Raw genomic sequence first — 6,000 nt, forward strand, 5'->3', positions numbered from 1 at the left:
ATAAATTGACAGGTAGTCTCTTTTAGTGATGTTGGATGAGGGATCAATGTTGGCAGGGGCACCGGGTGTCCTTCAAATATTGTCAAGGGATTTTTTTATATCCACCTGATGGTGTCTTGATTTAAGATCGCATCTGAAAGACAGCATCTCTGACAGTGCAGCACTCTCAGTCATCATCATCATAGACAGTCCCTCGAAATCGAGGAAGACTTGCTTCCACTCTAAAAGTGAGTTCTTAGGTGACTGTACAGTCCAATACGGGAATTACAGTCTCTGTTACAGGTGTGACAGACAGTCGTTGAAGGAAAGGGTGGGTGGGAAGACTGGTTTGCCGCACACTCCTTCCGCTGCTTGCGCTTGCTTTCTGCATGCTCTCGGCAATGAGACTCGAGGTGCTCGGTGCCCTCCCAGATGCTCTTCCTCCACTTAGACCAGGGACTCCCAGGTGTCGGTGGGGATGTTGCATTTTATCAAGAAGGCTTTAAAAGTGTCCTTGAAATAATTCCTCTGCCCATCTTGGGCTCACTTGTCGTGTAGGAGTTCCGAGGAGAGCGCTTGCTTTGGGAGTCTTGTCAGGCATGCGAACAATGTGGCCCACCCAACGGAGCTGGTCGAGTGTGGTCAGTGCTTCAATGCTGGGGATATTGGCCTGATCGAGGACGCTAACCTTGGTGCTTCTGTCCGCCCAGGGGATTTGCAGGATCTTGTGGAGACATCGTTGGTGGTATTTCTCCAGCGATTTGAGGTGTCTACTGTATATGGTCCATGTCTCTGAACCATACAGGAGGGCGGGGGGGGGTTTCACTACAGCCCTGTAGACTATGAGCTTGGTGCCATATTTGAGGACCTGATCTTCGAGCATTCTCTTCCTCAGGCGGTCGAAGGCTGTGCTGGCACACTGGAGGCGGTGTTGAACCTCGTCGTCTATGTCCTTGCTGATAATAGGCTCCCGAGGTATGGAAAGTGGTCCACGTTGTCCGTTGTCAGTATTTAAGAAACAACAGATATTTGCTGACTCTAGATGAGCAGATCCAAAAGGAGCACTTCTCTGCCCTGTCTTTTACTGTTTTATATCCAGCTTCTTATCCAGTCCTATGTTCTATCCTGCATTCCCAGGATTTTAGGTTTCATCCATCTGGAACCTTGTAAAGGCTTTCTGAAATACATCATTGCATGTTCCACCATCTACCCGCTAAGCATAGATGTTCCTCTATATTGTGCCTGTGGAATCAGCATTGTCCAGGTGCGATAAAGAGAAAAGAAGAGGCAGAGATCTTTTAAGTGTCCCATTTTTTTATTCGATACTAAGTGAACTGTTTGGATGCTCTACAGGATATGTTGCAGCTTCAAACTTTAGTTTTTTTAAATATTTATGAAATAAACAAGGCTACACTGGAAAAAAAAGGATGTCTTAAAATATGCTGAACAACAGCAACACCAAAACTGAGCATAGAATGGTAATTATTGTTGAAACTTAATGCATTCATATGATATTGCTTTGACCATTATTTTAGCACCTCGAGTCTCGTCGCCGAGAGCATGCAGAAAACAAACGCAGGCAGCGGAAGAAGCGTATGGCAAACCAGACTCTCCACCCACGCTTTCCTTCAACGACTGTCTGTCCCACCTGTGATAGAGACTGTAATGCCTGTATTGGACTGTACAGTCACCTGAGAACTCAGAGTGGAAGCAAGTCTTCCTCGGTTTTGAGGAACTGCCTATGATGATGATGATTGTTTAGCAGAGGTACTAACCCATTTATTTTAAATGAATTGCCGCCTCGGTTAAAATAGCAGACAAAGGAATGTACGTTTTGTTTGCACTCTGTCCATTATCTCACTTGGTCTAATTATAAGTACCTCCCTGGAACACAAAAATACAGATGCACAAAACTTTAAGGGACTGGTGAATGCAGCAGTGAAATCTTGTAGAATAAAATCTCACATACAGCCTTAGAATACATTTTCATATAACTGACAGATACAAGACACCGTGCTATTTGATTGCTAACAAATCACCAAACAAACAAAATCTGCTCCATTTAGAACACCATATGACAGCACACTTTGCTACAACTATTTTTAGTAACAGAAATAATTCACCCAACGTGGGGCTCGAAATTACGACGCTGAAATTTAACATCTCATGCTCTATCGACAAACCTGTTCAGTTGCTTCAGGCCTGCCCCGCTCAGCAGCCCCATGACCGCAAACCAAAGGTAAGTTGTTTTTTAAATGATTCAAAATCACCTTCCTGAGGAGCAGGATTACTCCCAATTCCACACAGGCATATATCATGCTTTAGCTAGAATTTAGCATAACACAAATAAATATAATTGTCCAAGTTTTGATATTCTTTCAAATACTGTTGCAGTGTTTTAATTTTTCCCTAAATTGCAGGTATAGTTCCAGTTATAAACTTCCAAACGGTTTTGGTAAATAATCAATAGGATTGAAAACAAGAATGAAAATCAGACATGTTCTATAAAGGGCGGGAGACCCGCCTGTCAGATTACCGCCCAGGTGGTGAAGGCAAAAACCTACCCAAGCAGGTTTCACCAATTTGGAGCCAGGCCACTATATGGAGCTCTTCAAGGTAACAAAGGCTGCATGTTGAGGGAATAAAAAGGGCAGGATCAGTCATTACTTACAAAAAAAAAGTCAACTCCCTGGATACAATTAATTGGTCGTAGGTCTTTGAATGAATTACAGTGAAGATCTGTAAAGGGAATCTCTAAATGAAATCTACATGACAAACTGGTTCCTGTTTTCAACATTCATATGTTTAAGCTGAATTTAATATTACCTTTTGTTCAGAGCAATAAAGTAGAAATGTGAATATGAAAATTCTTCTGAATTTTCAATGTTACAATCATCTTTTTAACTCTTAAATAGTATGTAGGTTAAATGACTGACATTGTTTTAGATCTGGAAGTATTGATACTATAAAATATGAATCAGATTCATTTTGTAAAACTTTGATATAGGCTAAATATTAGGATATTGCTACATTAAGTGACAATGTCACAATTCACAATTGTATTCATCTTGAATAAATGATTACTGTTATGCAAAATCTCTGTTATTTTAATCTTAAGTCTGCAATATACACTTTCAAAATCACATTTCTTGTCAGTTTTGTATATGAAATAATCACCAGCTGGTGCTGCCTGTATGCTTGACTTAATTTTGTTTATCCAAACTATTGTAATTGGATTGTGCAGGGGAAGACTTGAATGCAAGAGTGACAACAGGCAGGCAGCTGCAGCAGCTGGTGGAGGGCAGAGCGGGATGGTGAGGTCTTCTGGGATCACTGGCCAGCCTGCTTATGGTGACTGACTGATTATCAATAGATTACGGAGTAGGAATATAAATAATTTATAAAGCAAAACTAATGAAAGAAAATGTACAAGAATCTATTCAGATGACCAAGTACTTTTTTAGCAGTCATGTAAAGAGCCTAAAAAAAAAGGATATTGCAATCTGCATCCACTCTCATTTTATAACCACTAGAAATGTAAAACATAAGTATAATGGAGAAAGAAAAGTCTTTACTTTCAAAATTAAACACTTGTAGATTCAGAATCAACTATAAACCCTGCTCATAAATTAATTAAATTAAGTACTAGGTATGCACATGCCTGTAAGGACCACGTCAGTTCTAGGTTTTCACTCGCAAAGCGCATGCACGAAAACCCGGTGTCATGTATCCTACATGGCTACTGTTGGTACTATCACAAGGTGTGCCACCAGTGGGCACAGCAGTGGGAAGACTGTAGGTTACCTTTACAGGTGTGCCTGGCCTCGTATAAAAGGCAGGCCACCAGGTGTGATCCTCACTCTGGAGTTAACAAATAAAGGACTAAGGTCACTACAGTTCAAGTACAACACATTTCCTCGTGGCGTCATTGTTAGAGCATCTAAGGACACAATGATTGGCGACGAGATTACGAACTTTCACGTGAAAATGGCTACCCTTCGTACATTACAGCAGTTTGCCGATGATGATTGGGACGCCTTTGTGGAGAGGCTCGAACATTTCTTCACAGCAAACGACCTGGCAGGAGACGACCCAGCCACACTGGCTGATATGCGCAGAGCTATCTTGTTAACCAGTTGTGGGCACACTGTCTATGGCCTCGTCAAGGCCTTACTGGCACCAGCGAAGACAATGACCAAGACATACAAAGAGCTTGTGACCCTGATCCATGAGCAACTCAAGCCCAAGGAGAGCATCCTCACAGCCAGACACCGGTTCTATACCCACCGACGGCCCGAAGGCCAGGAAATCGCAAAATACGCCGCTGACCTCAGGAGGCTGGCGGCACCGTGCGAGTTCGGCACCCACCTCAACGAAGTGCTGCGGGACATTCTTGTCATTGGAATTGGCCATGAGGGCCTTCTTCACAAGCTACTATTGGCGGATACCACAGTCACACTGCAGGAGGCCATCTCTGTGAGCCAGGCATTCATGACCTCCACCTGTGGCTCTAGGCAGATGTCTCACCCTCAGGACTCAAACACAGCAGGTATTGTGCACAGAGTGGCGCCGTTTAGAGGCCGGGGCTGTAGAGCGCGAACCCTCTCGGAAAAGAAAACTGGCCCACGAGTCCCTTAACTCAGAGTCTGCCGAGGGGGGCTAATCGAGTAGCACCATGTTGGCGTTGCAGAGGGAATCACAGGGCTCACCAGTGCCGCTTTAAAGATTATGTATGCAAAGGCTGCAGCACAAAGGGGCACCTCCAGCGAATGTGTAAGAGAAATATGACTCACTGTGTCGATGAGGAGTCTGCAGATGGCCATGAATCCAGCGTGGATTATGAATCAATAGGCAGAGAGGCAGCCCAGCCCCATGGGGAAGTATCTGTAACACCGAGTATTCCCCGCTGAAGATGGAAGTCAAGATAGATGGCGTTCCAGTCGTCATGGAAGTGGACACGGGGGCGAGCCAGTCAGTGATGAATCAGGAAGCCTTTGTCCCATAGCTTCTCAATCAAGCTGAACGACCCAAGTTGGTCCCGGTTCAGACAAAGCTGCGCACCTACACCGATGAAATCATCCCAGTTGTTGGTAGCACGAATGTAAAGGTACTCACCATCGGCAAACTGCTGCAACGTACCAAGAGTAGCCATTTTCACGTGAACGTTCGTAATCTCTTTGCCAGCTTCGGAGGCAGAACCCGGGGATAAGAGGATGACAGCAGTCGACATCATGGATGGAGGAATGATGGCACCCAGAGCATAAGGTGAGGCGCTGAAGAAAAAGATGGCCGCGGCCAGACCACGAGGTGCAGCGCTGATGGAGCAACACGTGGCACCAAACGGAGAAGCGGATTGGGGTAAAGCAAGCAAGGCTCTTTTAAAGGAGGCCTGCAACCCACTACAATTAAAGGGACAGTTCCACACACTTAAGCAATGTAATAGCAACTGTAAGTCAGAGACAAAATGTGCAACTGATCATGTAAAATATGTAAGTGATAATCTGAATGGTTGCAGAACAATGGGACATCTCCAACGAATGTGCAGGCGAGTTGCAAACCAACACGTTGCAGAGGAAGATTGATCCACAGTGGATCAGACTGAGTTGGAAACTCGTATGGAGGAAGCAGAAGTGTACAGGTTACACACATTCACGACGAAATGCCTACCATTAATGTTGAAAGTTGAACTGAATGGCATTCCAGTATCTATGGAGCTGGACACGGGGTAAGTCAGTACATAATGAGTAAAACGGCCTTCAACAGGCTGTGGGGAAAGAAGGCACACAGGCCCAAGCTCAGCCCCATTCACACTAAACTAAGGACTTACACCAAGGAACTAATCCCCATAATTGGCAGTGCAGAAGTCAAAGTCTCCTATGATGGAGCAGTACACGAACTCCCGCTGTGGATTGTGCCAGGGGATAGCCCCACATTGTTTGGCAGAAACTGGCTGGGGAAAATCCGCTGGAACTGGGACGACATCCGAGTGCTTTTGTCCGTCGACGACGTCTATTGTACCCA

Source organism: Pristiophorus japonicus, chromosome 4, assembly GCF_044704955.1.
Source record: "Pristiophorus japonicus isolate sPriJap1 chromosome 4, sPriJap1.hap1, whole genome shotgun sequence".
Lineage (NCBI taxonomy): Eukaryota > Metazoa > Chordata > Chondrichthyes > Pristiophoridae > Pristiophorus > Pristiophorus japonicus.